Source organism: Hyla sarda, chromosome 1 (genome assembly GCF_029499605.1).
Source record: "Hyla sarda isolate aHylSar1 chromosome 1, aHylSar1.hap1, whole genome shotgun sequence".
NCBI classification, from domain to species: Eukaryota; Metazoa; Chordata; class Amphibia; order Anura; family Hylidae; genus Hyla; species Hyla sarda.
The window spans coordinates 530,074,022-530,099,916 of record NC_079189.1 but is presented as its reverse complement, the minus strand read 5'-3'; the positions used below and the strand labels follow the sequence as shown (position 1 = coordinate 530,099,916).

The 25,895-nt window shown below is 39.6% G+C and overlaps 1 long non-coding RNA gene across 1 annotated transcript; it reads left to right on the top strand.

Moving 5' to 3' along the window:
• The first annotated feature begins 597 nt into the window (after positions 1-597).
• On the top strand, positions 598-23,256 carry LOC130310873 (uncharacterized). Its single transcript, XR_008859348.1, has 3 exons — positions 598-690; positions 14,269-14,438; positions 22,844-23,256. It is a non-coding gene; the product is annotated as an uncharacterized LOC130310873 (long non-coding RNA).
• Positions 23,257-25,895: the final 2,639 nt, after the last annotated feature.

Genomic DNA, 25,895 nt, shown 5'->3' with positions numbered 1-25,895 from the left:
TATTTGGAGAAGGTGAGTGATTTCAGGTAACTTTATTTATACCCAGCAGCCTCTAGGCACCACCCCTCAGTGGCTTTGTACCCAACAGCCCCTTGGCACTGTCCCTCAATGGCCTTGAATTACATACAAATCTGTTTCTAAAGTGCAGTCCTCATTCCCCTTGAAAATAAAAAAAAAGACTCTTTAATCAAAGGGACTCAGGATTAAAGGGGCATGACAATATTTTCAATGCAGGTTAACAGGGATTAATTCATGTAAGTAAAGGTCATGTAAATGACAAATCTCCCTCCAATAGACTTCTGATCTTTGATTTAAAAAGATCAGATTCTTTTTTTGCAGGCGCTGTTGACAGGAAGCTAAAAGGATTAGTCACATTCCGCAAGGGATCATTTTTTTTTATCTGCAACAAAGTAACAAAAAATTAAAAGGAAGAATGCAAAAGGGGATGCAGAACCCTCAACCCAAGGATGGGACTGGGCATCACTGTATGTGTGCTTCAGCAGTGCCAGCTGTGGGCTGTGTATTGTGCCATGCTTCCTGCTCTCCCTCCCTCCTGCTTCTCTGTCTGTGATTCCTGTTTGCTTTCTCATCTCCAGCAAAGCAGCTGTGCAACCAGCAACATGTGTCACAGGATCCCGCATGTATCTGGATTCTGGCCCTGCCTGCTGGAAGAAGCTGGGGAACACACAGGTAAGGGGCATGTTTATGTACTTAGGGGGCAGAAACTTTCTCATGTTGCAAAACTACAACTCCCAGCATGCCCGGACAGCCTTTGCCTGTCTTGGCATGGTGGGAGTTGTAATTTTGCAACAGCTGGAGGTGCCCTGATGTTACACATATGGAGAAAGGATTAGAAACAATGTGTTACACATTTGAAAAAAGGATGATAAACACTTTGTTACACATATGAAGAAAGGTTGGGAAACAGTGTGTTAGGCTGGGTTCACATATGTCCGGCATCCGGCATAGGTGAACTCAGCCTAAATCTCAATGCAACTGATGCCACAACTGATGACAACTTGTCATCAGTTGTATGGCATGCGGCGTCCATTGTTTTTGGGCAACGGACAGGGGAACGCAGCAAGCTGCATTCCCCTGTCCGGTGCCCTCCGGCATGTCCAACCAAAATTGAGACGCTGGGTGAATTGTGAACTGTCCCATTCAAATGAATGGGATCAGTTCTAGCATCAGTTTCCCTCCGGTGCACGCTGGAGGGAAACTTTGCAGGACGACTGATATATGTGAACCCAGCCTTACACATATGAAGAAAGGATGAGAAACTCTGTGTTACACATATTAAGAAAGGATGAGAAACACAGTGTTACACATATGAAAAAAGGATGATAAACACTTTGTTACACATATGAAGAAAGGTTGGGAAACACTGTGTTACACATATGAAGAAAGGATGGGAAACACTGTTAAACATATGAAGAAAGGATGGGAAACACTGTTACACGTATGAAGAAAGGATGGGAAACACTGTTAAACATATGAAGAAAGGATGGGAAACACTGTTACACGTATGAAGAAAGGATGGGAAACACTGTTAAACGTATGAAGAAAGGATGGGAAACACTGTTACACATATAAAGAAAGGATGGTAAACATTGTGTTACACATAGGAAGAAAGTATAGGAAACACTGTTACACGTATGAAGAAAGGATGGGAAACGCTGTTACACGTATGAAGAAAGGATGGGAAAAACTGTGTTACACATTTGAAGAAAGGATGGGAAACACTGTTACACGTATGAAGAAAGGATGGGAAACACTGTTACACATATGAAGAAAGGATGGGAAACACTGTGTTACACATATGAAGAAAAGATGGGAAACACTGTGTTAAACGGGAAACTCTGTTTCCCATCCTTTCTTCATATGTGTAACACACTGTGTTACACATATGAAGAGGGATGTGAAACACTGTGTTACACTTATGAAGAAAAGATAGGAAACTCTGTGTTACACATATGAAGAATGGATGGGAATCTCTGTGTTACACATATGAAGAAAGGATGAAAAACACTGTTTAACATATGATGAACGCATGGGAAACTGTGTTTTACATATGGAGAAAGGATGGGAAACACTGTATTACACATATGAAGAAAGGATGGGAAACACTGTGTTACACATTTGAAGAAAGGATGGGAAACACTGTATTACACATATGAAGAAAGGATGGGAAACACTGTGTTACACATTTGAAGAAAGGATGGGAAACACTGAATTACATATATGAAGAAAGGATGAGAAACTCTGTGTTACACATATGAAGTAAGGATAATGATGGTCTATGATTCGCCTTTACAGATATGACTTCCCTGCACAACAAATGAAACTTCATAGGACAGATATAAAATGGAGGCAGATTGTAGAGATAGATACAGGAGGAAAAATAATCACAAGATTAATCAGAACTAAAACTGATGGTAAGGGAATGTTCACAAGTGATTAGTATGTTGCAGATTTGTTGCAGATTTGCTGTAGATTTTGAATGCCCTATTTAGGATTGAGAAAATTCTTGACACATCTGCAAAATATCTGCCACATTTGAACATACAAAAAAAATTTGGTCCAGCCCTTATAGTCAGGCATCAAAACATGACATTATGGAAAATAGTTTTTCTACAATGGGTAAAATTGTCTAATGGTAAAATATTCATATGTGTATATGCGCATACCAATCTATTCTAAGGCTGTGTTGACATGTTGTGGTTGCACTGCAGGTTCATTGCTGTACTGTTGTGGTACAATTAATAATTCTGCAGTACCGCAACAGTACTGCAATGCAACTGCAACGTGCTGAATTTAATAATCTGGATTTAATAATCCTGACCCAATAATCCGGAACCCAATGGAACCAAAAGCTGTACATTGCTGCATTACAGTGCTACATTACAAATGTGTGTTGCATATATCTATTATATTCCAGCCATAAATATCTGTAGGATCTTACATACCTTTGTGTGTATCCAATTTAGCATTTTTGGGAAAATGACATTATTTATTTACTTATATTTTTGGATTAATTAATTATTTATTCATTTATTCATTCATTCATTTCTTTATTCAATCACTTATTCATTATTTATCTATTTTGCAGAAGATGCTGCAGCCAATTGTTAGCTAAAATTCATAAGGAAAATATAAAGCAGTGCGCAATACTAACAAAGTATTTTTCCTTGTGGCATCTTTACTTGTTTTTTGTGTATTTTTTTAAACATTTTTTTAGGGGTTTCATTCATGTTTTTTTTTTTTCTCCAGAAAGTGAGTTTTTTTTTTTTCAGCCAGTGCGGGGCATTTGTCTCCCATAGACCTCCACTGGTTTATCTGTTATTAAAAAAAAAAAAAATTTTTTAAAAATATACATGTGTAAGGCTGTGTTCACACAGTATAAAATATAGTGGCGTATTTTACTATTTTGCGGTTGCATTATAGCAGATTACAGAAAAGTTCATGTAAAATAAAATCTGACATTACATTTTACATTGGGTTAACATGGCCTAAATTTGTGTGTGTTGAGTTTCTGTGGCTTTTCCACATTACATATCATGTGATTCAAAGAGAAATCATTGAATCACATGATCTATGAATCACATGATTTATTGGGATATGTACACATGTATCTCAGGGGCTGAAAAACATGATGTTGATTTCAAGGGAAATTAAAATCACAATACATGTATTTGTGTGTTTTTTTTAAATTTTTTTAATTTTGCATACATATTTTTGGCATGTTTTTTTCCCCAGTGCGTTTATGAGGATACAGCCCAACATAATAAGAAGTGACATATATTTCAAATTGTGAATCTGAAGAAAAGTCATGTGATTTTCTCTGTAAATCTACACATGGCACATACACATGACGCAATTGTTTATATGACCATTGTTTTAAAACTCTCTGGGGGAGATTTATCAAAACTGGCGCAAAGGAAAAGTGGTGCGGTTGCCCATAGCAACCAATCAGATTACTTCTCTTATTCTTCAGTGACCTTTTTAACCCCTTGGGGACATCAGGCATACATACACCCTAGTCCCGCTCACGCTGTATGATTAATGCTTATTACTTGGTGGGACCCACGGGTAATGCCAAGACATCACCGATCGGCCGATGTCTGGCATTAACCCATTAGACGTCTCAATCATAGTTGAATGCAGTGTATAAATGTGGGATAAAACACAGCCGGCTAGCTCAGGGAGCTGATCAGGACCACTGCAACGAAATCACAGGGGCCCTGTCAGCTCAGAAGACGGACGGAGGGTCCCTACTTGCCTCTGAACTGTCCAAATGGCGCTTCTGAAGTGCAGGAAGCCATGGCAGCCTGAACTAATGGAACCCCATAACAATGATCAGGCCCGTGCTATGGCACAGTAATGTTCAGTATATGCAGTCGTAGTATAGTGAAAAAAATGTGCCGAAAAATAGTTAATCAATGTAAAGAATCCCCTTTCCTAATAAAAGTTTCAATCACCCCAATGCTGCTCATTTTTAAAATAAAATAATGTAAACAAAAATTAACACAAACATTTGTGGTATCGCCACATGTGTAAATGTCTGAACTATAAAGATATAATGTTAATTAAACCGCACGGTCAATGGCGTAAATGCAAAAAAATGAATGATTTTTGGTCACTTCACATAGCATAAAAAAATTCATAAAAAGCGATCAAAAAGTCTCATCAAAACAAAAATGATACCAATAAAAACTACAAATCATGGTGCAAAAAAAATAAACCCTCCTAAAAATGTTATAGGGGTCAGAAGGTGACTATTTTTCATGCAAATTTTTTAAATTTTTTAGAAGTAGTAAAATAAAACAAGACCTATACAAATTGGGTATCGTTTTAATCGAATTGAACTACAGAATGAAGATAACATGTCATTTTTCCCGAAAAGTGCACTCTGCGTAAAAACAAAAGCCCCCATGAGCTGCAAAGGGTGCATTTGGTGGTGTGAAAAACAAGTACTCATCTGGGTCTGCAGGTGGAAAATTTAAAGTGTTATGGCTATTAGAAGGTGAGGTGGAAAAACAAAAGTGCAGAAATAAAAAATAAAAAAAAAACCTTAAGTGGTTTAAAAAAAATAAGCAATCTGATTGGTTGGTTTGGGCAACTGCACCGCTCTTCCTCTGTACACGTTTTGATAAATCTTCCCCATTGGAGCTTTCTGCATGTGACGGAATGATATATAAGTAAATAGACAAAATAATCAAGTCCATGGCAGGATGGGAAAAACCCATATAGGAAATTTTAGAAGTTATGTAATCGCTACTAAAGTGACTACACTTGTGTGACTTTTCTTTGTTGCGCTAGTCATTGAATTTAACTATTGAGTGACCGTTGTGGTCCACAAGATACAATTATATTCAACTGGAGTGATTGTAGCAATTGTAATACATATATGTCTGTTGTTATTATTATTTCCTTACTATTCATAAAGCTTTAGGATAGTGTTTTACAAACATTGTTTCTCTAGCTGTTGCAAAACTACAACTCCCAGCATGGCCGGACAGCCTTCGGCTGTCCGGCCATGCTGGGAGTTGTAGTTTTGCAACAGCTACAGACACACTGTTTGGAAAACACTGCTTTAGGGTACGTTCACATTGGCGGATTACCTGCAGAATTTCCGCAGCGTATTTGCTGCGGAAAATCCGCAGCGGATTTTGCTACCATTTACTTCAATGGGTCATTAGAAAATCCGCAATAGAGGCAGTTTTGCAGATTTTCCTTCAGACCCATTGAATTCAATTGAAAGCAGATTATCTGCTGCAGATTTTCCGCAGCAAACATGCTGCGGAAATTCTACAGGTAATCCGTCTGTGTGAACGTACCCTAAGGATGTGTTTACAATTGCAATTATTGAATATAAATCCAGAAAGACTGGAAGACACAAATAAGAGAAAGACTGAGACTTCTTTTTTCAAATTGATTCCTGGCTTTATATTTAATAATTGCAATAAAAACCTGAAATTTAGAAGTACACCTTTGGGGTACGTTCACACGTGCGGATTTTCCGCTGCGTATTTGAAAGTGGGCGGGCTCTTCTCGGCTGTCCGCAGCAGATTTTCCGTGGCAGAATTTACGCTGCGGAAAATCCGCCACAGTCCCTACTGACTTCAGTGGGACTTGCGGCGGATTTTCAACAGTGTACATTCCGCCGCGGATAATCTGCTGCGGACAGCCGAGAAGAGCCCGCCCACTTTCAAATACGCAGCGGGAAACCCGCTAAAAAATCCGCGCGTGTGAATGTACCCTTATAGGAGATATGTACTCATGGCCCTTGTTATCTCCGTGTATGGGATTAAATCTGTTTCCTTCTGTTTTCTGCCGGGATGTATTTCAACTTTTGGAAATGTGAACACAGATTGGGGTATAAAAGGGGCAAAAGGGGCAAAAGCCATGGGATCTTTGCTGACGTGGGACCCCACAACCATCCTCAGGATGATTCATAATAGGGTTTAAATAGGAGTCTTACTTTTGTGCTGAAAACCCAGTACATATGATATCTGTATAATGACTAACATTATCATTTATAGACTCAGTAGCATAAATAGTAGTATGCTAATACTAATATTTAAATATTATTGGTATGACTAATATATTTTTATTGGTATGACTAATATATATATTTTTATATACTTCAGTTCTAAACTTTTCATCTTGATTCGGGGATAGAGTCTCCACAGCCCTTGATCCAGCCATTTGGATATAGCAGTATAAATGAAGGCCTAAGCCCATAAGGCTATGTTTACACACAGCAAAATAAAAAATAAAAGTTAATATATATATATATATTTTTTTAGCATTGTGTGAACATAGCCTCATTTAGACCTACTTCTTACATTCACCCACTCATACACAGGATGCATAACATGTTTTCATATTTTTAAAATCTGCAAAAAATTATTTAACCTAAAAAAGAAAAAGAAAATTTGGTAACACATTCCCTTTAAAGGAGATGTCCGGTGCTCACTTTTCTTATTTTATCCGTTCCGGGCTGAAAAAGAAAAGAAAACACACTTTCTCTTACCTGCCTAGGCTCCCCCGGTGCTTCAGTACAGGTGTTCGGTCCCCTGGCTGTATTCTTCTTACTTCCTGTTAGCCCGGCACGTCACACGGAGCTTCAACCTATCACCGTCCGCAGCGATGTCCCGCCTCGGCCAGTGATAGGCTGAAGCTCCGTGTGACGTGTCGGGCTAACAGGAAGTAAAAAGAATACAGCCCGGGGACCGAACGCCTGTACCGGAGCACCGGGGGAGCCTAGGCAGGCAAGAGAAAGATTATTTTCTTTTTTTTTTGCAGCCCGGAACGGATACAATAAGAAAAGTGAGCACCAGACATCTCCTTTAAGGGTACGTTCACACGTACGCAGATTTGATGCGCAGGATTTTCTGCTGTAGATTTCAATGCAAACTAAATGACTGGGCACACCTTCTAATTGGCAGTTACAAATCCTGCGCATCAAATCTGCGCAGGATCCTGTACGTATGAATGTACCCTAAAGAATTTGTACGTGTGAACGTACCCTAAAGGATTGTTCTGTCAGTCAAGTGTAGTTTCCTTTCAGAGTGCAAGTAAAATGCTGGAAGGGAAACTGATGCAACAATTGGTCCTTTTGTTGTCAATGGGGTCTATTGTGGTATCTGGCACTTTGGCTATGATGCCAGGCTGATGCGCACGGTAGAATGTCTCATGCAGTGTTTGGGCTCTGAAACTCTGGTAAAAATGGTAAAAATGGTAAAAATGGCGGATGACAAATGATGCATTTTTGCACCAGTTGTGGCATCAGTTGGGGTCAGTTTTAGAATACAAAACTGATCCTGATGGATCTAAAGTATGGAAACCCAGTCTAAGGGCTCCTTCACATTTACGTTGTGCTCCTGTAAATGGAGTTCCATCAGCTGGTGTTTCAAAATGGCGGGAGATGTGCGGAAAAAAAATAAAGCATTTCCTATTTATCTTCTCTGCTCAACTCCGGTAAAATACCGGGTCCCCAATGGACCTCATTCATGTCAATGGGATCCGTCGGGACCCGGTGAAGTCAGTTGTGCTTCATCCCGTTCTGACTCTGTTCCCCACCAAAAAAAATGGACCAACAACGGGACAGAGCACAACGTCCTAACTTACCAATTGCTAAAATATCTGAGTGTCTACTGTTTTCATAGTATTGTAGATAGCAGTAGGAGAAGAGGAAGCCTTAGCAGCTAGTAAACAAACAGCTGGTAAGAAGAATGTTAGAACAAAATACCCATTCTAACAATTCAGTGGTATGTCAGACAGTGCCAGCTCTGAGTACTATGGCTCATAGCCATGGAACCTGGCAGTAAAAAAACATGCGCCTCTGTAAAGAAAATCGGAGGGATACAGGAGAACATTAATGGCTTCATGCACCCCTATGGCAGCTGTATAATGGCTCCATACCAAGCATAACAGTACTCTGTATTTGCCCTAAATGCCCATTTTCCCCTTTATTGTTGTTATTTGGTTATTTTTATTTTGGCACGCAGAATAATGTGGTCTAGTCCACTAGGCCATTCAGTAAGATAAAAAAACATTGATGTCAGAGGAGAAATTGCTAGATATAAACAGCATTCATTATGCTTTCAGTTAAAATCCCACTTGTTATAATACGACCTGTGCAAAGAATATTTACACCCAAAACTTCCAATGTACTTCCAATGCTGCGGGTCACCTTCTCTTCCTACAGAAGTTTATCCTTTCTAAAATGGCAAATAAGTGATAGAGACTAAAGCGTATTAACCTTTTAATGACCACCAATATGCCCTTTTAGGCTACAGTCACAAAATGTTTTTCCAGGCGTATTTGATTTGTAAAAATATGTCCCTAAATGCGAGGAAAAATTGCTTCCATTAATGAACTCTATGTAAGTCTATGGAAATGTTTGTCTGTGCACACAGTATGTAAACAAACTGACCTATTTTTTCAGACTCCTAAATAAATGACATGGCAAAAATGCAGAGACAATTTTTCCAAATGACATTTTTACAAATAAAAAAACCCCTGAAAAAACACTGTGTGAATTTAGCCCTAAAGTGGTCATTAAGAATGTTTATTCTACCTCGCTGCCTTTTTATGACAGTGCTAGAATGGCCCGTCATTGGTCTTGTGTGTCCGGTATCACAGGAGGTACAATGTCCCATGACAGCCAGGCACCTGCTCTAACTACCAGGAATGTAGAAAACACCAAACCTTGTAGTTTAACCCCTTAAATGTTGTGGTAAAATTGTGACCATGGTATCTAAGGAGCTTCTGGGGTGGCACAATCGGTGGTTCTGATGGGTTTTCATGGCAGCCTAGGTGTGCCATAGCGGTAACTGGCATGGTTGAGTACAGTGCACTACTCTTGTAGTTCAGTGTATTTTGACGGTCACTATAACATCGACAGGCAAAATACACTGCACTACAAGAAATGCAATATTACAATAGATTCCTCATCTCCCCCATAAAATATATTTTCCCCATAATGAAAATAATTTCCCCATAAATAATTTTCAAATAAAAAAAGCTATATAAAACTATATTAATATGGTAAAATTGTAATCTGTAACACTGATCACAAATAAATAAATAAATACATTTATAAATTTTTTCCCATCAATCCCCCCCCCAAAAAAAACGTAATAATCAATAAGTTATGTGAACCCCAATACTGTGCCATTATACGGCTATTTCTATGGAAAGGCAAAAAAATGCAACTTTTGGAAAGGATCAATGGAATAACTAAAAAAAAACTGCAACCCAAAACAGTACCAATAAAACCAAACATTTTTCCATAAAAAACATAATCTGTAAGGCTGGGTTCACGTATATCCTGCGTCCGGCATACTTTCCCTCTGGCGTGCACAATAGGGAAACTAATGCTGGAACTGAGCCCATTCATTTAAATGGGACAGTTCACTATCATACAGCATCTTAATTTTGACACCAAATGGTTAGACATAACATGTCCGCCGTGCAGAAACAATGGACGCCGGATGCCATACAACTGATGACAAGTTGTCATCAGTTGTGGCATCAGTTGCATCCAGATCTAGTCTGAGTTCACTTATGTTAGATGCCAGACATATGTGTACCCAACTTAACAAAAAAAAAAGGAAGAATGCTATAGGTATTGGAATGTGACAATGTTCCTACTGTGCCAAAGTAGTAAAAATTTTAACTATAAAAATTTGGTAACACTGTAATCATACTCATAATAAATAAACAAATAAATAACAAAATAAATGATCAACCCCCCCAAAAAGAGTTAGTAAAAGTTAATCAATAAGTTATGTGAACCCCAAAATGGTGCCATTATACGGCTATTTTTATGGAAAGGCAAGATGATACAATTTCCCCCCCTACAGAGCTTGACCTTTTTCTATTATGTGGTGGCGGCCATTTTCCAAGACAGATTTGTACATGTACAAATCTGTCTTGGAAAATGGCCGCCACCACATAATAGAAAAATGTACATGTACAATTTTTTTTCCTTAGAACATTTTGTTTCAATTTTCTCATAATAGAACATTGGATACAATGTATCATATAAAGCCAAAAGGAAATGAGAGTCACTTGTTTTTATACAATCCCTAGAAATGCATTTTTCCCACTCCCAGGTGTTTACAGAAAATGCGGAACCTAACATGGGGTGTCAGGGACAACAATCACTTCTAAGAGGTTCTGAGAAAGTCTCTCTGCTGTTCAGTACCACATAGAGAAAAGAAAAATGGGACATAGGCTTCTGGCATTGTGAACGGGGCAGATTTTTGGGATATACAGGCCCTGATTTACCATTGAAGAGTGTTGTGTAGTTTTCTTTGTGGGTTTTAATTTCCTACAATTTTTTTCCACGGTGTTTACTAAAGTTTCCCTACATTTTGCACTTCTCTCTACATTCTGCACTTTAGGGGCATGCCCCCTTTTCAGCAACCACACCCACGTTCCCGATGACCATGCCCCTTTTTCGGATTTTCTTAGTAAAATGGAGAGTTAGTCAGTTTTTTTCCAATTCTGGTGCAAATTCTGGCGCAGACAGAATTTCTGGCTCACAACTTGAGAATACAAGTCGGGTTTGGAGTAGTAACTCAGGGCCACAGTCTTCATTTGCCAAAGAAGGCTTCAAAACTTTTCTCCTGACATATTTCCTCTAATGTATGCATGCACATGAGCTTCCTCATTGTCTACTGTAAAAAAGGTTATTGATAGGATTCCTTGTTTTACAATACAGCATTTTACAGCTAATAAAACTATATGTACAAATGCTGGTGTCAGAGAGAAAACCTCATGAAATTCTTTATAGGATACTTTATAAGAAATAGAAAGCCTAAAATTGGGGAGGAAAAAAAAATCATTTTATCCCTGTGGTCTCCAAACAGAGTCTTTCACACCTTGCAGTAGAAGTAATTCCTTATGTAAATTCTTGTGTTCTACTACTAATCCCTGGCAAATCCAGAGAGCATTTCCAGAGAGCAAATCCAGAGAGCATTTCCTGTCCACACGATGACTGACAGATTCCATGGTTGAGCCACCACTCACTATGTGGGTGGAGGGAAGCTGGACCTTTGACGAACTAACATTAAGAAGCCCAAGACAAACAAAGATTTACATAAGAAGCAGACTTCTACAACACATCTACCTTCTCAGCTGTTCCTTAAAGGGGTACTCTGCCGGAAAATATCTTATTCCCAATCCAAAATGGATAGGGGATAAGATGTCTAATAAAGGGGGTCCTGCCGAAGGGGACACCAGCGATCTCCGGACTGGCAGGGTTGGCGTCCGGAACACGGAAGCTTGGAGGGGGCATGGTGGCTAATACGTAGCCGTCACGCCTCCTCCCATAGACATGAATGGAGGGGTTGTGGCGGCTGTAGTCGTCAGTCATCCGGCATGGAGGAAACCCACTGCTGGTTACTAGCGTGTGAACGCACCCTTAGGGCTTATTCACACTATGGATTTTCCACCCAGAGACATTGAGATGAAGATTCCATCTGGAGTGGGTCCCGCTAAAACCAGCCAGCATTAGAACTGTTTGGAATGCGCCATCTCAGCAATGCATTTTAGAGCAGATTCCGCCAAAAGAGTGAACATGTTCATTCTTTCAGTAGATTCTGGGTTCCGGAAATTCCGTAGTGTGATTTTTGCAGCAGAATCCCATCAAGAACAATAGGAGGCTGCTGTACCGTATTAAAAAAAGCAGAATTCCACTCGGAAAATCTGTACTTCGTATGAGCTCTTATTGTTTCTTATACCAGTTGGGAAGTTGAAGCAATGTTCCACAGTTTGTACATTTTTTATACTAGTTATACATACATCATTTCAACTTTTTACTAGCCATAAAGAAATATTGCTGTCTTTTTGCGCCATTGCAGTTGACCGATTTAGAAGCTGGATCTATCACTTTGTTATGAACAGTACAACCGTCTTCTCAAGGTCCAGAATTGATATTATTAAAAACATGGCAAGAAGTTGTGTTTTTTTTAATACATAGGGGTTTGCCACTTTGCCACTTTGAGCCTATAACCTTGGTCTCCAAACTGTGGCCCTCGGCTGTAGATAATCCCATTTTGTGGGATAGTAGATAGCCCCATTTTGTGCCTCAAGCTGTTGCCATAGAAAAATAAGACATATTTCAGTATCTAGCTCTAATCAGTAAAAAAACAAAACAAACAAAGAATAACTCTCCCTTTTGAACTCTTGGCCACTAGGTTTCTAACTTCCCTAAAATAGGCTGTTCACTGCCTGTTGTTAGGCTCATTTGTCGCAAGTAACAAAGATGAGACAGAACAGAGGAAATAGAGACAAGGCATAGCTAGTGCTATATACAGGAGAGAGCCTGGGCTGTGTACCTGGAATCTGTTAATCTAAGCCTGTCTATTCTGTCCCTAAAGATAAATCATGGCTTTCCTCTCATATATGACCAACCATACAATTCTGCGCAACTGTCTCTTGTGTACATAACAATGTTAGTAGTAGTGGTTGTGCACAGTTCCTCCTCCTGAATGCAATCCACTTTCCACTCTCCCTTTACTGTGCAGGCGTTAATCATCATGCAGTAATAGTATGACGTTATTAATTCAGTCACCATTTAGTATAAGTGTTCCTTGAGTGGTTGTGTTATTTGGGACTTATGTAGTGATATTTATGTAGTGAGATTATTGATACTGCTGGTCTTTGTCTAGTGACCTAGTATGTGACTGTGTTATTCATTATTTCATTTAGCCCAGGGCTACACTAAGTCTAAAACCAGCCCTGGTCCTGGTCACTACACTGACCGTGTCTAATACTAGGTGCTTGTGTGCCTATATTGGGTCCCTAGTGCAAGTCAGCATTCAGGATCTTTTTATGAGGATGGGGGATAGTCCAATAAAGCTCAAAGCTCAGCCTTCCTTCCCTGTGGAATAATATCTGCACACATCACAGAGCATGCCTAGTAAACTATCCCATTCATGTCAATAGGGTCTGGGTCTGTCAAATGTGTCTATGCCCAGGGGGCTTGCTGTAAAGCATATGGAACATATTTCATTATCTGGATCTAATAAGTAAAAAGAATAAAAAGTAGTCGACACATTGTCACCTTGCCAAAAAGTAGCAGAACCTGTGATTAAAAACCACATGAATATGTGAAGCAAAAAAGTTGGATTTTTAACAATCACCTATTTACACTGTAAATGATGAGATTCTTTTTATGTAGTAACTAATCACGTAACATTATGTAGTAAGTGCACAGTAAGAGAAGTCGATATCTCACTAATTCATATGGACCAGACTGTCAAATTTGATGAAAATATCACAGAATAATCTTTTACTTTTGAGACAAGACGACTTTCCAACGACCTTATCACAGCCTGAGATCTATTATAGTTTGTGCTAAAAATGTCTTACCATTTAAAAAAAAATATATTTTTTAACCTTGCTCAGAATAAGGCAATGGATTGAATTCAGTATAAAACCCCCTGAAGAAGTCACTGAGAGAGCTGAGTGGAAGCAGAACAAGTGAGCATGGACTATGAACTTCTTTGAAGACTCCATGACAAAGTTAAAACCTGTAGAAACTGTAACCAGTTAAAAGAGGATGAAATTAGGTGTATAACAGGAAAACAATGCTTTAGCTCCTATACACATATAAAATATGAATAATTACTAAATCATTTGCAGCATATTTAGCATCCCATAACTTTGCAGGATGGTTTTAGGTAAATTGTGTAATAAGCAAAGAAAATCTTGTGAATATCCATCTTTGATCACCATTTATATTTTTAGGTTCAATCTTTTACTGACTAAAGGTGCTTTACAGCATCTTTAAAAATTGTCCCTTGGGTCAGACACAAGCTCTTGTTGTTCATGACTGCTGAAGCCTGCAGTGACCTGTGCTGAGTATATGAAGATGTCATTGGGGCAGCATTGGCGCTGGGCAAGAAGCAAGTGGAAGGGTGAGTATGTTTTCTTTAAACCAGAAAACCTCTTTGATTTTGTAGCATATTATTATAACAATTAGAGCTGTTTTCTTACAATACAGAACTCCATATCTAATGTATAACTATAGAGATAAATGATAAACTTCTGCCACCAATAGGGGAACCATACGAAGTTACTAAATGCCTATTCCTATTGAATTCAATATATACTTCTAATGCTGTAAGCACATAACCTTCCCCTTATTGATGACTGCAGCCCACCAGAATTTTAAAAACAGGGGTCCTGAGTCTTCCATCAGAATGAATTAGTGGTCACTGGTACTCTATACATTGTCTATGGGATGACTGAAGATAGCTGAGTGTAGCTCTTGAAAAACAAAAATTGGTCAGCACTTCCTAATACCCAACAATTGTATGAAGTAAGTTATGAAGTAAGTATACAGGTGCACGCTGCTGTGGCTGAACTACAAATACAAACAAAAGGATTACATCAGCACACTGCTAGCACTAAGCTATAGGTGAAATATGACATGCTTTACTCTGCAATACTGTTATGGTGAAAAAAAGAGTCTCTTAGCTTTCCATTTGGCCAAATAGTGTGCACCATCCCACCACGATAAGGTGACCTCATTTGGGATGGACCCTGCACTATGAATATGCTTCTCCTAGGCTAGCACTGAGCCTCCAATTTCTGGGAATGTAAGGTCTAGAACATCCCTCTCCTACTGGAATGGGTGGGATGGTAACACTAATTGGCCAAATGGTAAGCTAAGAACCTCTTTTTTCACCATAGCAGTATTGCAAAGTAAAACATGTCATATATGTCACATAAAGCTTAGTGCTAGCAGTGTGCTGCTGTTATCCTCCTCTTTGTATATGTATTTCAGCCGCAGCAGCGTGCACCTGTATACTTATTTCATATAATAATTGTGTATTAGGAAGTGCTGACCAACTTTTGCTTTTTATATTACATATGTGGAAGCAGTGGCTGCCTCCATTTTGGTTTGTGCACTCCATCCATTCCACTAAGTGTGGGATGTGCCAGACCTTCCATGCCCAGAAATTGGAGGCTTAGTGCTAGCCTAGGAGAGGCATGGTCATAGTGTAGGGTCCGTCCCAAATTAGGTCACCTTATCATGGTGGGATGTATTGTTGGGATCAATACAGATCACGGCATCTGCAGCAGTGAGGTACTTTTAAATGTATGATCGGATCGCCCACAGCGCTGCTGTGGGGATCTGATCATCCATAATGGCAGACGGAGGTCCCCTCACCTGCGTCCATCCATCTCCTGGGTAATGTAAATCATCTGTCTTTCCCATTTTATCCCCAAAATTGCGTAAAAAACTATAATTTATAAACATATTTGGTTTTGCCGCATGCAAAAAGGTCTGAACTATCGAAATATATTGTTAATTATCTTGTACGGTCAACGGCGTAAACATAAAAATAAAAAAAGGCCAAAATTTATGCTTTTTTGTCACATTTTATAAAAAAAAAATCATAAAAAATTCATAAAAAGTTAAATATAAGCAAAAGTGGTACTGATAAAAACTACAGTTCACGGCACAAAAAGTGAGCCCTCATCTTGGCCTGAATATGGAAAAATTTGAAAATTATAGGTGGTCAAAACAGGGCAATTTCAAACATACTAATTTTGTTTAAATAGTTTGAGATTTTTTGTAAGCGGAACAATTATAAAAAGGCATATAACATGGGTATCATTTTAATCATATTGACCCACAGAATAAAGAAAACATGTCATTTTTACCGTAAAATGTACAATGTGAAAACAAAACCTTCCAAAATTTGATAAATTGCGGTTTTCTTTTCAATTTTCCCACATAAATAATATTTTTTTGGTTGCGCCATACATTTTATGGTAAAATAAGTGATGTCTTTACAAATTAAAATTGGTGATGCAAAAAACAAGTTTTCATATGGGTCTGTAGATGGAAATATAAAAGAGTTATGATTTTTAGAAGGCGAGGAGGAAAAAACTAAAATGCAAAAATAAAATTGGCCTGGTCCTTAAGGGGTTAAGAGCCGAGGTACATGCTCTCAATTCACCTAAGTGCAAGTGTTCACACAAACAACCTTGCACGAAGATTTGGTCCATCGCAAGGCCCCCCAATAAACCAAACCCTTTGCCTCCGGGTCAAAAGGCACCTGCAAGGCTCCAGGTACAATGTCCCCTTTCACTTTCGCTGAAGCTACTTGGGGACCGAAAGTGCTCCCGGCAAGCAACTAGGCATTAGCCAGGTTGCTGCCAAGGAACCAGTAAAATCGGTTTGGTGACCCTGTCGAAACAGGGACACCCGGGGCATGGCACTGGCGGTGAGGAACCTGATGGCCACACACCACCCAACATGTCATATTTTACATATAGCTTGGTGCTAGCAGTGTGCTGCTGTTATCCTCTTCTTTGTATTTGAGTGTAGCTCTTGGCTATCTTTGGCAGTACATAGGACTAACATGCAGCACATTTATTAAGAGGTGTCTATTTTATCAAAAATATGCCTCAATAAATACTGAGGCCATGCTACCTCTAACTAAGCCTTTTTTTCACTTTAAAATGTGTTGAATGTTGTAATAAAAGGGAAATAGTCACAAATATTTGCTAAAAAACAATGGGAACCAAAATTTTAAACTTTTATCCACCACAACACTAGCAGAAAGCCCATCATACATTTCCCTATAAGAAAGAAGAAGAAAAAAGAGCTCCTACCAATATATATAGATATACTATAAAATTACAGCCTTTTAGATTACAAATTCTTTTTTTTTTTTAAATAACTGTTTATTTTTCAAAAAAATTCCAAAACAAAGAACAACAGATACATATACAGAAAATAAAAATAAAATAAGTAAATAAATAAAAATAAAGAACAGGCACATCTTTAGGTAAATCAAAGTAAAAAAAAAAAAACAAAAAAAAAAGGGAAAGGAGTATATGAAGAGGACATAAGACGGTGATCAACAGTTCATATGATGTTTCAACTTCACATATTCAGTCGACATATAACCATAGAAATAACATCCCAGATATCCATGCAGGCCCACCAGTTTGGAACAGAAGTGTTTTGCACCCAACATGGCAATGGAAAAACAAACACAATAAGGTATGCACAAAGCATTTCGATTAGAGAAGGTAAATAATAATGAGTCACTTATCTTCAGCGACAATTGAGAACATAGAGCAAGTCTTACAATAAGACTACACCATTATCTGGGATATTGGACAATAACGTCCTAGATATATGGACAAAAAATGTGGTAAATAGGAGGAGCCATGAAACAGATAAGGAGACTGTTGAAAGGGGGACATAAATAAAAAGGAAAAGTAGAGGAAAAGAAAAAGTGAAAAGAACGGACCCGCGCAGATCCGAGACCCAACCCCACCGTCTCACGATGTTGCCTCCGTTTCTATAAACCTATCCCAGACCATCCAGATTTTATAGAACTTGGGTAAGAGATTGTCTGTCAGAGCTGAAAGGTATTCCATTTTTCTGATTGACGAAATTTTATTCTTCAGATGTAGCATAGTGGGTACATCTGTAGTGCGCCATCGTTGGGCAATCAAGCTCTTGGCTGCAGTTAAAATATGATGAAATAGTCCAATCTCAGGTCTTTGCATGTCTTTGGGAGGGAGGTTGAGGAGGTATGTTAAAGGATGGAACGGGATATCTTTATTAATCACTGATCTTACCATAGTTTGAACCTCTAACCAGAAGTGTCTAAGTGAGGGGCAGTCCCAGAAGATATGAGGTAAGGTACCCAAACTGGATTGGCATCTCCAACAACTGGAGGACACATCTGGGTAAAATCGATTGAGGACCACAGGGGTATGGTACCAGTGGAACAAGATCTTGTATTGCGCTTCTTTATGAGCAACACAAGATGAGGCTTTCGCCGTGTGTGTCCAGACTGTCCTCCAAGTAGCAGGAGAGATTGGGGTTCCCAAATATGACTCCCATTTTGCCATATATGCATGGTTTATAGTGTTAGAGTCAGCAGGTGTTTAGATTACAAATTCTAAATGTCATCCAAGGTTGCACAGAAGGAGACTGGCCATGAGTAATTTTAGTGACGTTATCACCCATATGATTTACATCTACTCATGTTAAGTTATAAAATATCTTAAAGAGAACCTGTGATGTTCCCTGCAAAATCCAGCTGGAAGCGTCCACCGATAGCTGCGGTTTCATTGATGATTTGGCTATTATCATAGTCTTCCTGTTCAGCAGCTATCAGTGTGGTAAATTCTGTCTACCAATATACTACTAAGCAGACAGAGCGTCAACTAAGTGGTCTCCGTGCTCATTTCGGAAAATGGAGAGCACTCAGGTTCATACTCTATTGACAGGCTGTCGATATGGTGGCAATCTATAGATAGATGTAGCTGCACCCTTCTCAACAAGTTGCGAACCTCTACCCATTGAAAACTGAGCACAGATACCCACTTGACAGTCTAGACCCTCATTAGCATATTGGGGGTCAGCAGTCATGGTACTAATAGTGCAGGAGGATTAGGGACTAGGGAATTAATGGGGGGCTAGGGACAAGGGGATTAATATCTGAAAAAGCAGTTATCAGTGGATGTTGCTGGCAAGATTTTTCAGTGGATGTCACGTACTATATGAATAAATGCTAAAAACACTACAATTCAAGACCATACCAGGAAAGAGACAGAGAGACATATTTAAATAAAAATATATAAGCAGATTCTTGACTAAAAAGTGTAGTATTCATTATTGATCTAGGGCCTGCAAATTCCACATACACTGTATGAGCCCCTGCTCCTAGGAATACTCCCATCTCATTCACAAACATCCACTGATAGGAATTCAATGAACCATTGCATGTTTTTAGAGTTTGGGAAGAAACTAGGGCACCCAGAGGAAACATAGCAAAGCACAGTTATACCATCACCTAATAGCAAGGCAACATTGATGACCTTTGAGCTACTGTATGAAACACAATCTTCATTTTTATTTAGGTACCTAAAGGGGTACTCCGGAGGAATTTTTAATTTTTTTTTAAATTAACCGGTGCCAGAAAGTCATACAGATTTGTAAATTACTTCCATTTAAAAACCTTAATTCTTCCAATCAGCTGCTGTATGCTTCGCAAGAAGTTGTGTATGTGGTGTCCCGGTACTGTACCTGGTATTGTACCTTGTCTCGTAAGTCCCCATAGTCAGAGTTCCTACGTCCTGATAGGAGTCTCTTAATGGGATAACCCCTAGTCGCCTCTTCCTTCTTTAATTTAATTTGTATATTGTATATATTTTATTATATAAAGGTTACTTCCAGGACCTTAGGTCATGTGATCTACAGTAAATGTGTTGCTAAGGTTAAGGACCTTCCAGGTCACGTGGTTGTGCCACCTGATGTACCACAATCCTTTGTAATAGGACTGACAGGTTTGGGGATTCAATAAGCTTTGAGCCTGCCCCCTTGCCATATAAGGGCGCTGTTTCCAATCATCTCTCTCTTGGGTTCCGGACTAACAGAGAGAACACAGCTCCGTTCATACCTACAAGACAAATCTAGGCCTGAAGCCTATCCCTTCAGCATCTTGCTAACCGTGAGTTTATCCAACTCTCTCCTAAAATCCTACGTGACTACTGAACCTAAACCAAACCCCTAAATTCAGTGGAACAGCGTAAAACAAGCCTCAAAGCTTATTCCCTACAAGGTCCCAACCAACCTGTGAGGAGCCTAAGTACCGGTCCTCTGTTTAGACTGTTTGCTGATTTCATCCTGCATAAAGTTTGCAGTAAAGTTATTTCCAGTTACTACAAGTCTGGTTGTGGACAATCCTTTATTCTTCCCTATCGTTCCTGGGACGGGTGGCGGTAGGATATATATGTGAGGAGGAACCCGCACCCTGGCGTCACGACAGTTAAGGGTTAATGCAACACCCTTTCATCACCGCCGAGCTACACCCTATTCACCCTACACCCCCCAAGCTACCACATGTAGTTCTTTCCAGTCTGACCACAGTGCTCTATGCTGCCACCTCTATCCCTGTCAGGAACTGTCCAGAGCAGGAGAGTTTTCCTATGGGGATTTGCTCATGTTCTGGACAGTTCCCGACATTGACAGAGAGCACTTTGTTCAGACTGGAAAGAACTACAAAACTTTCTCTGTAGTATACAGCAGTTGATAAGTACTGGAAGGCTTAAGATTTTAAAAGTAATTTACAAATCTGTTTAGGGACATTGGACTTAAATGTACATCCTGATCCACTAAAACATACATTTATTTCCTGTACATGATGCAAGCATCGAAGTGGTGCTCGCATCATGCACGGTAGGTCCCAGCTGCTTTAAGCAGCCAGGGACTCAATGGTAATGGCAGACATCAGCGATCACTCTGATGTCCACCACTAACCCCTCAGATGCTGTGATCAATACAGATCACAGCATCTGCGGCAATACGGCACTTTGAATGGATGATCGAATCGCCCGTGGCACGTCCCCTCACCTGCCTGTGCCACTCTCCCGGGGTCTTCTTCTCTGGTCTGACAACAAGCAGACCAGAGAACAAGATCGCTGATAACACTGATCAGTGCTATGCCTATGCATAGCACTGAACAGTATTAGCAATCTAATGATTTCTATAAATAGAGAGATGACATAAAAAGTATAATTTTTTTTTTTTAAGTGAAAAAGCCCCTCCCCCTATAGTAATGTAAATCGCCCCTTTTTTCCGCTTTTACCCACAAAAATTATAAAAAAAATGTATTGATAAACATATTTGGTAGCATGCGTAAATGTCCAAACTATCAAAATATAATGTAAATGATCCCCTGCAGTGAACGGTGTAAAAGTCCCAAATTACTGTGTTTTGGTCGCACCACATTCAAAAAACTAAAATAAAATGTGATCACATATACAGAAAAGTGACACAAAAAAAACTAAAGATCACGGCCCTCTATACGGAAACATTTGAAAGTTATAGGTGGTCAAAATAGGGCAATTTTAAACATGCTTATTTAGTGAAAAATGTTAGATTAAAAAAAAAAGCTGTAGAACAATAGAAAACCATGTAACCATGGATATCATTTTAATCATATTGACCCACAGAATAAAGAAAACATGTCTTTGCTACCATAAAGTGTTCAGCGTGAAAACAAAACCCTCAAAAATTTGCAAAATTTCGGTTTTCTTTTCCATTTCCTCAAACAAATAATATATTTTTGGTATTGCCATATATTTTATGGTAAAATAAGTGATGTCATTACAAAGTACAATTGGTCACACAAAAAACAAGCCCTCACATTGGTCCGTGGATAGAAATATAAAAGAGCTATGATTTTTAGAAGGCGAGGAGGAAAAAAAAACGAAAACAAAAAAAACTGTCTGTGTCCAAAATGGACTGTGCACTATCCAGATGTGTACCATATCATTGTAAGGGCCAAAATGCACACAGTTATGCCTATGTGATCTTATCTTCTGGGTACTCCGGAAGAATTAATTTTTCAAATTAACTGGTGCCAGAAAGTTAATTCTGGGCAAGAACATCTTATCCCCTATCCAAGGGATAGGGGATAAGATGTCTGATTGCGGGGGGGGGGGGGGGGGGGCGACCTCCCCGCAGCACCCGCATTCTATGCGGGGCTGCGTCTCTAGTTTCCGAAACCTCCGAGTTTCCGGGACTGGGGACATGACGTCACGCCATGCCCCCTCCATTCATGTCTATGGGAGGGGGTGTGATGGCCAGCCATCACGCCCCCTCCCATAGACATGAATGGAGGGGGCGTGGCATTAAGTCACATCTCCAGTCCCGGAAACCTGGAGGTTTCCGAAACTAGGGATGCAGCACCTCATGGATCACCGCGATCAGACATCTTATCCCCTATCCTTTGGATAGGAGATAAGATGTTTTTGCCCGGAATACCCCTTTAAGGGGTTAACTTTCTGGCAGCAGTTAATTTGAATTTTTTTTTCTTCCGGAGTACCCAGAAGATAAGATCACATAACCATAACTGTGTGCATTTTGGCCCGTACAATAATATGGTACACATCTGGATAGTGCACTGCATTGCCAGCAAAGGTATTTTACACTATGTCTATTACATTAATTGCACCTAGGGAACAATACAGTCTGAGATCTAGTGGCGTCTCATGCATGGATCATTTCCATTTGCCCTTATTGAATGTATCAAAATTACTATTGGGATCCATGAGAAATGGACGCTGAATACCGAGAGAAAAACTATACACAAAAAAAAATAAAAAATAAAAAAAGGTCAAATCCAAATGATTAAAATAGTTTCGAATCTTCTCACACAGGCCGTAGAATGTAGCCCGTACACCCTCCCACCCGGATCTGCATACATATAGCTGTGTGGGGCGATTCTCTCACAGTCCTATGTTTTCTCATGTCTCTCGCTGTTTATCTTCCTGTCAGGTGTTTTATCGGGCTGTCCAGCTGAGGAAGATGTGACCTGCCATTAATATGTTCCCTGGGCTGTACAAACTGTTAGTGTGTTTTCACAACTGCACTGGACTACCACATGGCCGCGACGTGATTTATGGCGCTATGAATCATTCAGTCATCTGACTACCACTGGCTGCTTCGTGATTTCTCCTGAAAAATACATTTATGTTATTTCCGGTCTAGTTTACCTATATGGGGATTTGATGCATTTGATAGCACCACATGCTACTTATCGCAACTTTGTGTCCTGTTCTTTTATGCATAACATATATGTAGCTACTTTGTATACTTAGGCCATGACTTAGAACTAGACAGTCCGAAACGCGTCGGCGTGTTTTTTTTTTAACCACACAGGGTGTTTTGTTTTTTGATTTTAATATGGACTGAATACATTTTGGACTTTTAAAATTTACAATAATTTTTTTCTGGAGCTGGAACTTTCTCTTCTGCTTTGTATACACCTAAGGATGCCAACTCATGCCTATATGCAATGTTGGCACATATTGATGTCCTAGAGGAAGATCCTTAGCTCATGACCTCCCTCCTCATGTCAGAATTGAGAGCCGTTGGCTGTGCGGGCATGCTGGGAGTTGTAGTTTTGCAACATCTGGAGGTCCACAGGTTGAAGGCCACTGCACTATGGTAAAGCAGCTCCCTCTTTGCAGAACCTGGGTCGTGCTTTCCAAGGACAATCATCATGTAAAGCAGTATAGTTTCAACAGCTGGAGGCACCCTGGTTGGGAAACACTGAAAGTATCACTGCCATCTAAGTAAACTTTTGACATGTCAAAATTTTTGATCTCACTCCTATGTCCCAATGGGTTTGTAAGTTTCAGCCGGGTAAAGTGCATGTCAGCGAGCACCTCACTCCCCGGCTAAACCTGACCCTTTCACTTAATAAGTCTATGGAGCGAAAAGGTCAGACGGAGTTGCTGGCCAGGATTGAACAGCACTGCCACGCTCTTTACAGGGCCTTAACTGGCAATCACAACCTGTGCGGTCTATACTTTTGACATGTTCACATGGTGGAATTTGTGCGGAATGTCCGCATGGAAAACAAAAACATTCCACATATTTTGCCTGATCCGGCGGGTGCTAGGACCGCTTGGAAATGTGCCATCTCATAGACGGCAATGCATATCCTTGCGGAATCCGCAGAAAGAATAGACATGTCTATTCTTTCTGCGGACACTGGAATCGGAATTTCCATGGCAGAAACATCTGAAGCGAAAGTTCTGCCATGTGAGCAGTGCAGCAGAATCCCATTGAATAAAATGGGACTCTGTTGCAGTGGAATGGCCATGCGGCATTCTTCTGCGGAATTCCGCACGGAAATTTTGCAGAGTGAGCATAGCCTAAGTAACAAAATAAGCATTGGTCACCTCAGGCAGGTATAACTGCAACCTCTGCACTAGTGATGTCACCGCACGGGAATCATTTAGTCAGATCACAGAACACGGATAATGCAGATGTAACACTAAAAGCTTAATAAACAGTGGTCATAATACAGAGGTAATAAACAGTGACGTCTCAATACAGGGATAGTAATGTTAATGATAAAATGAGGCAAAGTGAACGCTTACCCCAGAAGGTTACACTCCCCACGTGCAACAATGGATCAGAGTTTGGAAATTAACAAGTGCCTGCAGCCTATCCATGTCCAAATAAATACAATCTTTAGAAAAATCCTCCAGTGGTCGATGGGATGCAAGGTGCTGAACACAGTAGTAAAAGGGAACTGACGTTTATTCACCCATGATGCAACGCGTTGATGTAACGCGCATGATGCCTGATGAAGCAGTTGTACTGTGAAACGCGTTGGATCATGGGTGAACAAACGTCAGTTCCCTTTTACTACTGTGTTCAATGTCTTGCATCCCGTCGACCACCAGAGGATTTTTCTAAAGATTGTTAAAAATGAAAGAAGCGATCTGAATGGTTGCTATGGGCAACTAGGCAACTTTTCCTCTTGACAGGTCTTGATGAATATCCCCCCGAATGTTCACGCCAAATGGGGTGAGACGCTTACATAATCTTTATACAGATGCAGCAAACAGATCCTATTCTGCACACATTTCAATTGTAAGTTTGCTTAAAAGTGTACTGACCATAGAGGTCCTTGACTACTTGTACAACCTGTTTAGTTAATCGACAAATAACATTATATCAATAAAAAAGACATATTGAAAAAAACTCTAATATATGTTAGCAAGAAGTAAGAAAAAGATGGAAGGAAATATAACTGCAAGATGGGATGCAAGGTGCTGAACACAGTAGTAAAAGGGAACTGACGTTTATTCACCCATGATGCAACGCGTTTCACAGTACAACTACTTCATCAGGCATGATGCCTGATGAAGCAGTTGTACTGTGAAACGCGTTGGATCATGGGTGAACAAACGTCAGTTCCCTTTTACTACTGTGTTCAGCGCCTTGCATCCCGTCGACCACTGGAGGATTTTTCTAAAGATTGTTAAAAATGAAAGAAGCGATCTGATTGGTTGCTATGGGCAACTAGGAAACTTCTCCTCTTGACAGGTCTTGATGAATATCCCCCCGAATGTTCACGTCAAATGTGGTAAGACCCTTACATAATCTTTATACAGATGCAGCAAACAGATCCTATTCTACACACATTTCAATTGTAAGTTTGCTTAAAAGTGTACTGACCATAGAGGTCCTTGACTACTTGTACAACCTGTTTAGTTAATCGACAAATAACATTAGATCAATAAAAAAGACAGATTGAAACAACTCTAATATTTGTTAGCAAGAAGTAAGAAAAAGATGGAAGGAAATGTAACTGCAAGACAAAAACTGTCTGATTTGCCATAGCAACCAATCACAGCTCAACTTTCATTTCTCAATCTGCTAATGAAACTACTAATGAAATCTGAGGTGTGATTGGCTGTTATGGGCAAGTAGCCAAATCCAAATATTCCTACGAAGCAGTTGTCAATTAATTTATTTTAAGTGAAAAAATTCCTTTTCAACAAATTTGGCTGTCAAAATAAATTAATGG